General features: G+C 39.2%; 1 pseudogene; it reads right to left on the bottom strand.

Annotated features, from left to right (window-relative positions):
• Window positions 1-331: 331 nt before the first annotated feature.
• Window positions 332-10,390, bottom strand: LOC126628563 (disease resistance protein RUN1-like; annotated as a pseudogene).
• Window positions 10,391-11,444: the final 1,054 nt, after the last annotated feature.

Genomic DNA, 11,444 nt, shown 5'->3' with positions numbered 1-11,444 from the left:
CTCTGGTACCAATTTGTAGGAGGAAGAGGAAGAGGGATAGAGAAATGTAGAAGAGTGGAGAGGTTTTTAAAAACTTGAAAATACTCTTTTGATTTCTGATTTCTTTTCACACACCAAACTCATTACACTACATGGCTTTTATAGCCACTACAATACATCATCATTTATTTAGGTAATTATAAGGTTCTTGAACATTGAAATATCTAGAGAAACCATGATTAACTCTAGAATTCCAAACATCACAATTCTAGACCTTCTATCTCCCTGATTTATGACTCTTTATTTGTAACTTAAAATTGGTTTAATCTTCCAACAGTGTTTCAATGGAGCATAATTTACCAGTGGAGACACCGTGAATTGTTTCATTTTCTTGTTTTTTCTTTTGAAAATAGTATGAGTATAATTCAATGCAATAGAAACAACATATATGCGCCTTCATCAGAGTCCCCAATGAGGTTCTTCCACCCTCTTCATAACGTACATAAATGTAGATGTTTGGATTAAAACTTAAACTTTGGGCTCGAAAGGGAATTAGCCCAGACGAAGGAATGGAAAGCAAGAAGCCCAAGGCTCAGCCGAAGCCCAGAAGGCGGAAAAGGCCTTTTTCCCGACTAAATGCAGATCACTCAAGTCACCTGCTCACCTACCTAAAGGTCAGGTGATGTAGACCAGCCAGCTAATCAGCCCAAAAGTACTTTACAGTGGCAGTAGAAGTAAAAAGCTGATGAGTCACTACCTTTCAGCAGCATTCAGGCAAAATTGAAGGTGCAGCCAGCCAAGCCAAATCGTCTATAAAATGAGGAAGGAGAATCAGAGACAAGGACACTAAATCAAACAAACAAATACAAGCACAAACTCTACTCAAACCAGATTTGCCTTCACGAAGCTGTAGTTAGCCCCCCAAACCTTCATCCCTTTCGAGATTAACTCTCACCCAAAAAGCCTTTGTAAAAGCTCTACTACCCTGTCTAAATCTTGTTGTAGTATCGATTTCTTCCTAAAATTCACCTTCCAATCTCCCCTTCTAGCACTAAACCCTTTTGTAAATCACAAAGAGAGGGAATTGCAAGACTATCAGCCTTACTTGACAAGGTGAAACCTTGCCCGACCTCCTTTGTTTTTGTCTTTTCATTCATAGATCTAGTAATATGATGTATATTTCCATCTGCATCCAAGTTATTTCTAGCCAGTTTATGATTAAAAGACTTCTAAGTTCTAACCAGTCGGGCAAACAAGATTGATCAATTAAAAGTCCTTGGTCTCAAGGCATAAAAAAAAAAGCCTCATGTTGACTTAACCCACCCACGACAATCCTTAATAACAAGAAGTCTGAAGTTACTTGGGGCGCAAGTAATTAGCCTATTTCTCAGTCTTACTTCTGTTATATCATGATTGCTACAGAACGCTAGAGTATAGAATTAATTCTGATGGGAAGCCTCAAGGCCTACACCTAAGGCCCTACAAAGGCACCTATTTGGATTCATTCTACTTTTAGGGCTCAGGCGATCAAAGTATAACAGTTGTAATACTTCTGCAAAGAATGAAACAACTACTATATGTTTAAGTACAAAGTTAGTTTGCAAGCCTCAAGGCCTACACCTAAGGCCCTACAAAGGCACTTTTCATAACTAACTCGGTCTCTCGGGCATATATAATTACAACTAAACATCTGTTTTACATCTGTCATGCTGAAGATAGTAGTGGCACGCCTGAATAATCCAAAGTTAGTTTTGATTGCGAGCCTCAAGGCCTACACCTAAGGCCCCACAAAGGCACCTTTCAGAACTAACTCTGTCCTTCTCTTACAGCCTGCTAATAAGCATAAGCCCGACAGACAATATCAACCGGCGCCAAACCTCTTGAGGAGCTGTGTGCTCGTTGGTCAGGAAACATCCCCACGGGATATTCCTCCAGGCGAACAATAGATTTTCACTATAAAATGGATGGAGGGAGCAAAGGAAGTATATTCCTGGTAAATACTCCCACAAAGACAAATTTCCACCAATAACACATGGATAAAAGGGATCTGCAGTGGTGTTAATATTACTCTCTTGATGCCCTTGCACAAGCTTGACAACAAAGTCCTTCAGCCGAAATCCATCACCCTCATAACCAATTTGCGGTCTCATAATTACCGAAACCTCCACTTCATCTCCTCCTCCTAATGTCTGATTCTCCATTTTCCAATGGCTCAACCATGTCATTTCTTCTCCCTTTTCTGGAACACCATAGAATAGTGGGCCATAGATCCACTTCAGACCCTTGCTCTTATTACCTACTTTAATCGTCATTGGATCATAGATACAATCGTCGACAACTTCAGATTCAGAATAATTAATATAATTTTCATAGACAGCAAAGATATTTAAGCCTCTGTGATCAGGAAATAAAGGCACAGTAAATGATATTGAGGATGACCCTCCACTTTTGCAGTTCAACCGGCCTGGAACTTCATTCCTCTGAAAAAAATTCATTCCCCGGCAAAAATGTGCTGAATATACCATATCGATGCAGTCCCTATATACGCGCTAAAGAAATCACAACATTATCTAGTCAACTCTTTCCAATTATATAAATATATGAGAGAGAGAAAGAGAAAGCACCTTGACGGGAGTCCAATCAGAGTCATTCAAATAAATTCGATCGAGTTTGTGCATCCGAATGTTTGGCAGGGATTCCAAGGTGCACAAGCCCAAAAGTCTAACCATTTCTACCTCAACTCTTTCGATGGGTTCTAACTTGTACCAATACTGCTACTCAACTAGGTTGTCGGTGTCACCCCCAATGGTGTGGCGTTCAGGAGACCAATTAAAAGACTGATCCAGCAGATATGTTACTTTTTCTAATGATTTATAACAACTGACATTCATAAGTTGGCATCCTTTTGGTAACCCCGCAAGTGATTTAAGCCTCGTACACCGCACAAAAGAGAGATAATCGAGCCTTGTTAAATCTCTCATGCAATTTGGCAGGCTAGAAATTGGATTATTATCTAGATATAGTCTTCGCAACGAGGACAGACTACTAAAATCCCTAGGAAAGGCATCTCAGAAAGATTGCACTCACGGAGATCTAAATCTACTAAAGAGCATGGCAAAGAACTCAAGATACTTAAACATCGTTCTGGCCATAATTCACTTAATGGAATTACATCTGTTTCAAGAACTTTCAGGGATTCTATTTTCTTCATCATCTCCACTCCAAACACATCAAGATTTGAGCAACCAGATAAAATGAGCTTTTCAAGTGATTTAAGCATGCACATGTTCTTCGGAAGCATCCCAAGATTCTTACAATCCTTCATATTCAAGCACACAAGTCTCTCCAGGTTTCCGATGGATTCATGAACAACAATCAGGCTTGTGCAATCTACAAAAATCAGTTCTTCTAGACTGGGGCAAAGTGAGAAGTCCATGATTTCAGTGAGGCCATGAGAATGGCTGACGTCAAGGATCTTCAATGATGGCAGAAACTATGGAAAATAAAAGCAAACAAACAAAAAATGTGTGTAGGAGTTACTTCTAACATAACTAATTAGTCAAAGAATTAAAACCTAAAGAAATAAAGGGAAAGAAATTGAAAAGAGTAGAGTAGCGTACTTTTAATCCTTTGAAGACTTGTCTCAAGCTGGTATATTGCATTTCAAGAAATACCACTTTCTCCAAATAAAAGTCAACAGGAATTGAATACAAAGGAAATTCGGGCCAGCACAACCATCTTAACCCTGTAGGAATTTCTGCATAACATCCATCCAATAGTACATGTCTAAGACGGAGTAGTTTTAGTTTGTGCATTCTTGCAAATGCATTGGTTCCCAAGACAGTTTCTTTTGAGCTTCTGGGAATGTTTGCCAGCAGTTTATACATATCCAAGATAAGACCTTCAATTGCTAGCGTACCCTATAAAAGAAATGGGAAAAACAATTGGTTAAATAGCACAAGAGAAAAAGAAATGTACTGGGAAAAACAATTGGTTAAATAGCACAAGAAAAAATACAATGAACATTTCTTACATTCTTTTCTCTCAACACTTAGAAAGAATCCTTAGGGTGCCATAATCTAATACGATTCCCCGGCTCATCTGATTCTCGACGAACAATTTCTCGTCCCATGTCACAAATCACGTCATGCATAGACAACTTTGTTATCCACATCTATTGTCACCAAGCACCTATCCCTGAGATTTTGAATGCCACGGATTGTATAGAAGTCACATCCATTTAGTATTCTAACAATGTAATCTTCATCCTTTCCAATAAAGAAACAAGCAATAAGGAGAAATAATTTCTGGTCATGGTCATCTTGTAAAGAGTCGTAGCTTATTCTCAATTTATTCACGATTTCACCATTTGGAATAACTTCTAACTTCTCCAACGTACTTTTCCATACACATTTAAGTTCTCTAAAAAGAGAAAAACCCAAAACTTTGAGAGCTAATGGAAGTCTTCCACTGTGTTGTACGACCTCTTCAGAATATTCCTCATAACCTTCAAGGGGATGATCCTGGCAAAAAGCATGCCAGCTTAAGAGCTCCAATGATTCATCAAAACTCAAAGGTGCAACACCACGCACCTTGATACCTTCCTCTTCCTTTAGCAACCTTTCACACCTAGTTGTTATGATTATTTTACTTCCAGGATAAAACCGATCTTTCATCCTTAGTGTTGCATCTGATTGGTTCATATGGTCCACATCATCAAGAACAATAAGAACTCCTCTAGAGCTTATGGCTCTTTCAATCTTACTTATTCCCTCACTAACATTGTGTATTTTCTCATTTTCCCCTTTACAATATCATAAAGAATTTGCTTTTGAATTTGAACTAAGCCGTTCTGTTGATTTGCAGTTTCTCTGATATTTTCGACATGGCTGCTTCCTTCAAAGCTTCTAAAGTTTGAATTGTAAACATGCTTTGCAATGGTTGTCTTCCCTATTCCAGGAATACCATAAACAACAAGTGTACCAACATGTTGTAACCATAAATTAATGTCTTCGACTCAAGAATGTATTCCAATCAATTTTGATTCAACACTCAAGGGTGTGCAACTTAGCTTGTCACTAATTACTTTCACAATATCTTTGATAAACTTTGACTCGTACCTAGGAATTTCCAAACAAAATGAAAAATATATCAAACATGTTGTCTACTTTATATTGATCAGGTATGTCTCACAAATTGGATGAATGAATAATGAATTGGGGAATTTAGATAATTAAAACATATGTTGATGGCCTTTATTTAAAAAAGAAAAGAAGGAATACAACACAAAACTTTACTAACTGTAGACAAATAGAGAACAAAATACATCCCAACTTTTTCCTCACCAGCTAAATTACCTATGAATTATCAACATGAATGAAAATTACCTATTAATATTCACTACTGAGATTGAATAAAAAAAACATATACATATAAAAATCAAGGTCCCTACGGATCATATATCAAATTAGATAAAATTGTTTAGGGTTTGAAGTGTATGTTTATTCTTCTCTCTAGGAGGTAAATATATAGTTGTACAATATCCCACATAACAGGAAATAAGAATCCCAATTATATAAGGAATAAATTATAGGATTACATTCCTAAACTAAATGGTTGACTCACGCCAACACTCCCCCTTAAGTTGATGCATAGATAGCTCCTAAGCCCAACTTGTCAAGTGAGTCTTGAAACACCCTTGCTGAAACCGCATGAGTTGACACATCTGCAACTTGTTCTTTGGACCTCATGTATGGAATATCAATCAATTTGACATCTAACTTCTCTTTGATTAAGTGTCTATCTACCTCCACATGCTTTGTACGATCATGCTAAATGAGATTATTGGCTATTTCTCTCGCAGCTTGATTGTCGCAGTATAATAACATAGCTCCCTGAGGTTTGTACCCAATCTCAGTGACAAGAATCCTAAGCCATAACAATTCACAAATTCCATGTACCATCCATCTGTACTCTACCTCGGCCATGGATCTAGCCACTACATTTTGCTTCTTGCTTCTCCAAGTTACCAAATTTCCTGCTACGAATGTGAAGTAGCCTGATGTGGAGCGACGATCAATAATGTTTCATGTCCAATCAGCATCAGTATACCCCTTTACCTCCATATGTCCATACTTCCTAAAGATTAGTCCTTTACCAAGTGCACCTTTCAAATAACTCAATATACGCATCACTGCTACCATGTGATCCTCACTAGAAGCATGCATGAACTGACTTACAACACTAACTGCATACGCAATATCCGGACGTGTAAGTGATAGGTAAATCAACCGTCCAACCAATCTCTGACATCTTTCTTTATTGGTAGGAACTTGATCATGGTATATCGCCAGGTGATCATTCTGCACAATGGGAGTTTCAACTGGTTTACAAGCCAACATTCCAGTTTTAGGGAGAAGATCAAGAACATATTTCCGCTGAGACAAATTAATACCATCACAAGAACAAGTAACTTTAATACCCAAGAAGTAGTTCAAGCCTCTTAGATCCTTCATCTCAAATTCTGATGAAAGATACCCTTGCAGCCTTTTTATCTCTTCTATGTCATCACCAGTAACTACCATATCATCCACATAGATAATTAACAAAGTAACTTTACCTCTCATGCGTTTGATGAATAGGGTGTGGTCCGCATTTCCCTGTCTATAGCCGTACTTTTTCATTGCTTCAATGAACCTTGCAAACCATGCTCTAAGTGATTGTTTGAGTTCGTAGAAAGCCTTTCGAAGTCTACATACTTTCCCTGCTTCATTCAGTGTTTCATATCCTGGTGGAAGATCCATGTATACTTCTTCTTCTAGATCTCCATGTAAGAAAGCATTCTTCACATCGAACTATTTTAAAGGTCAATCCAGGTTAGCTGCTAAAGATAAAAGGACTCAAATAGTATTCATTTTTGTGACCGAAGCAAACGTTTCTTGGTAGTCAACTCCAAATGTTTGTGTGTACCATTTAGCTACCAATCTTGCCTTGTATCTATCAATGGATCCATCCCCCTTGTGTTTTATGGTGAACACCCGTTTACATCCCACTAGTCTCTTCCCTTGTGGTATTGACACTACATTCCACGTTCCGTTTCTTTGTAAGGCTTCCATTTCTACTCCCATGGATTCTACCCAACGGGGGTCTCACAAAGCCTCTTCCACTTTTGTTGGAATTATAATCCCAGCCATTTGATTCACCATGGCTTGGTACTTGGGTGATAGTCGATGAGTGGACACATATTGTGTAATTGAATATCTCACTTTTCCTTCCGGAGAAAACCTATTAGGTGGTTTCCCACGGTTTTGCCTATGAGGTAAAATATAGAAATTTTCAAAAATATATGGAGTATGAGAACGTACCTCTTGGATATCCGTGGGGACATGAGCGTGTACTAGTGGAGGAGAATGAGGGTTATTTTCTGTTTACACAATTTCGGTATCACTCGCGAACCCATTACCTTTTACTAAATCCATAAATGGTGTAGGCCTACAATTCGATGTTGCATGAGCTATCTCTCGGTCAGGGGTTTCATGGTCAAGATCCACTGGGCTTTGGCTTGTTGTGTCGTTGGCCACTACCAGGTTCTGAACTGCATTATCGTGGCCTACTGTTGGGCTTTGAATTGATGTGTCGCGACCCTTTGGTAAGGCACGGTCATGTGGGTTGCTCATAACACCAAAGTCTTCAGTCTCAGTCTCGCATGTACTACTGGGACCATGCCAACTGTCTCATTCATGTGGAACATCAAACCAAATGTAGTCTCCGTATTTATTATTCAACTCCCCCTGAAGAGTACAGTGGGTTTGATCAGAGATGAAGAACATCTCGGTTTCAGAAAACGTCACATCCATGGCGACATAGAAATACTTAGTAGGTGGATGGTAACATCGATATCCCTTTTTTGGCTATTAAATCCCAGAAATACACAACGAACAGCACACGGATCCAATTTACTCCATTGATTCTTGTGAAGATGCACATAAGCCACACATCTAAATATGCGAGGTGATAATTGAAGAGAAGATGGTAGAGTGACATAATCCGTCAAGACTTCCATGGGAGTTTGGAAGTTGTGAACTCGAGAGGGCATTCAATTAAGAAGATAAACAGAATACGTAACTGCATCCGCCCAATAGGCATGAGGAGCATGAGCCCTAATTCGAAGAGCCCGTGTAGTTTCCAAGATATGTTTGTTCTTACGTTCTGCCACACCATGTTGTTGAGGATCTTGAGGACAAGTAGTCTCATGAAGTATGTCATGCTCTACGAAAAAATTATGATAGTTCAGAATTAAGATATTCCCCACCATTATCGGATCTCAGGACTTTGATAGGAAGAGAAAATTGATTTCCAATCATCTGATAAAATTGTTGGAAAATTTGCCCAACGTCACTATTCTGTTTCATGGTATAGAGCCAAGTCATTCTGGTGCAATCATCTACAAAGGTAACAAATGACCGAATACCGTGGCGCATCGCTGTTGGAAAGGGACCCCATACATCGAAGTGAATTAACTCAAAGGGCACTGATCTTTTATTGAGACTAAAGTGGTAAGAAGTATTATAACTTTTTGCAAGAATGCATTCCTGACACTGAAAATCAGGGTCTCAAACGCCATTAAATAAAGACGGAAGTAATTTTCTTAAATAACCAAAAGATGTATGTCCTAGTCGACAATGCCATAACCAGACTCTCTTAACCTTGTTGTTGTGACCATTGCTCATTTGGTTGACTTGGCCCAGTACCACATCATCCACATAATATAACCCTCTCCTCTTAGTACCACGCCCAATGAACCCCCATGTTTGGATATCCTGTAATAGGCAAAAAGTGGGAAACATGAGTACAGCACAATATAATTGTTCCGTAACTTGACCAATAGAAGTAAATGATTCGATAGTGAAGGAACAAGAAGAGCGTTATGCAGAGATAGAAATGGAGTAAGGGCGATAGAACCCGCTCCTGTAACTGGAGCAATTTCACTGTTTGTTGTGATAACATTCTCTTTGGATGGCACGGTTAAGTGGTGAAACAAGGATTCATCATATGTCATATGGTTTGTAGCCCCAGAGTCAATTATCCAGCTAGAATCTCGGTTAGCGGATGTTGTGAATGCAGTGCCAATTTTACTTTGATCATCAGATTGTTCTTGGGACGAAATCAAATTCAATAATGAAAGTTGCTGGCCCATACTCTCTGGCCCACATGGCTATTCCAGTACGCAGCGAATTGTTGCTTGGTTGGACTCACACCGAATTTGCTGCTTCTCTCCATGCTTGATTGATGCACTGTTGGACACTGGGCTCCAGGCTCTGCAAGCCTAGCCCGCTGGAGATCACTGCCGCAAGGAATCATGCCTTGGTGCTTGTCGGCCATGGAAGCAATGGTCTATTTGTGATTTAGATTTCTAGGTTTTTTCAATGGATGGTTCTCTTGCTTTGAGACCACGCTGGGGTTTTGTAATTTAGGTTTCTAGTTTTTTTTTTTTTCTATTCCCGTAGTTGGTTCTCTTGCTTCAAGACCACACTAGGATTTTTCTGGGTTTTCAAGGATCAGTAGCTAGGGTAAAAGGTTAAGGGAAAAAGACAGGCCGAAACCTGCTCTGATGCCAAGATAAAAGTGTTTAGGGTTCGAATTGTATGTTTTTTCTTCTCTCTAGGAGGTAAATATATAGTTGTACAATATCCCACATAACAGGAAATAAGAATCCCAATTATACAAGTAATTAACTATAGGATTACATTCCTAAACTAAATGGTTGACTCACGCCAACAAAATTGACTCAAGAAAGAGAAGAGAAATGGAGAAAATAAAAGTTGCCCATCAGCTTGATTTTGTAAGACCATGCCTGTTTGATCTGCAACCTCTGCAAGTGCCTCCCTTTATCCCTTCACCTTTCCCGGCTACTGAGTTTTCTCGTTTCTAGCAAATGTTTTCTCAATACTTCCCGTCTGCTTCCTCACGTAAGACGGATCGACATCGTAGAAGACTGGTAAAACAACATGGTCTGAGGTGGTCCTCTTGCGTTCAAGGATCACCACAAGCTCATCAAGGCACCATCTGGACGACGCGTAATCTTTCGAAAACATGACAACATAAGTTCGTGACAGCTGGATAGCTTTTTGCAGTTCCGGTTTCATATCTTCTCCTCTCTCAAGTTCATCGTCGTCTCTGAACGTGAGAAATCCTGCATTGTTCAAGGCTGTGTAAAGGTGGTCGGTAAAAGTCTTGCGAGTGTCTTCGCCTCTGAAGATCAAGAACTCGTCGTAGCGACAACCCCGAGAAGTGTTGGAATCAGAGGAGGTTCCTTGAGATGTTCGCATAAGAGCCATAGATCGATGAAGAACCAAGTCAATGCTTGTTTTTGGTCTAGCAAATGCTAAATGGAAAAAAAAATATATATATTTCGCTCAAGTATCGTAAGTGATGAGAGGAGGGGGGATGGTGGTCAACAATTATTAGTGGAGGTGTCGGTGCCCATACAGGGGTAAGCCAAATTTTATTTATATCTTCTCGAATATGTTGGTGCAGTATTTTTTTTTAATTATTATTATTATTAAAATGAAAGATGAGTTCGAAATTATTACAATACATTAAGGAATTGGAATTTTCGAATTTACAATGTAAGGGTAGAAATGAAACACCTTGTATATTGAACAACTTGCAATTTTTTTTTATTTATTCATTATTAAATCGTAGAGGTCGCACTTGGTGCGATGGCAAGTGCCTTCGCCCATGAGCGGTAGGTCTCGGGTTCGAGACTTGGGAGCAGCCTCTCCATAAAATGGGGGTAAGGCTAGCCGACATTCACCTCTCCCAGACCCTGCGTAAAGCGGGAGCCTTGTGCACTGGGTACGACCTATTCATTATTAAATCGTGGATGAATAATACCAACTTGGTCAACTGTTATTTTTCATTTCAATGCTGGAAAAGGTCTAGCTTTTGTTAGTGTGAATTGAAATCTGGTTATGAATTCGAAGAAGGATGTATGAATACACACTCAGAGGGAAAAATGGAAATGGATGCTTCACTCTGTAAGTCACAGAGGAGCTACTGCATTTTCATTAACCTTTATCTGATACCCTCTCACACACAAGTTGTGCAAGGAGGGAATATTACCGTTAGAGAGGCTGATGGATCCTTCTCTTCCTATGCTTAGATCACAGTCATTCATCTAACTAATAATAAAGGTAAAAATCCAAATGGCACTCATGGCCTTTACATATCAGAAATTTACACTTGGGCATTCTTTGCACAAGTGGATACACCATTTAACACAAAACTTATTCTAATAATATCAGCTCACAACTTATAATTCAACACTCCCTTTTAAGTTTTGAGCTGATTTCACTCTAAGTTTGTCCATGAGGTAGCTGAAACGATCCTTCGCCAGTGCCTTTGTAAAAATATCTGCAATCTGCTCATTTGTAGGACAGTAAACCAAATCAATGATCCCTTCT

The sequence above is a fragment of the Malus sylvestris genome, chromosome 7 (genome assembly GCF_916048215.2).
Source record: "Malus sylvestris chromosome 7, drMalSylv7.2, whole genome shotgun sequence".
Lineage (NCBI taxonomy): Eukaryota > Viridiplantae > Streptophyta > Magnoliopsida > Rosales > Rosaceae > Malus > Malus sylvestris.
The sequence above is the reverse complement of the archived record's forward strand: the minus strand, read 5'-3'. Positions and strand labels throughout refer to the sequence as shown.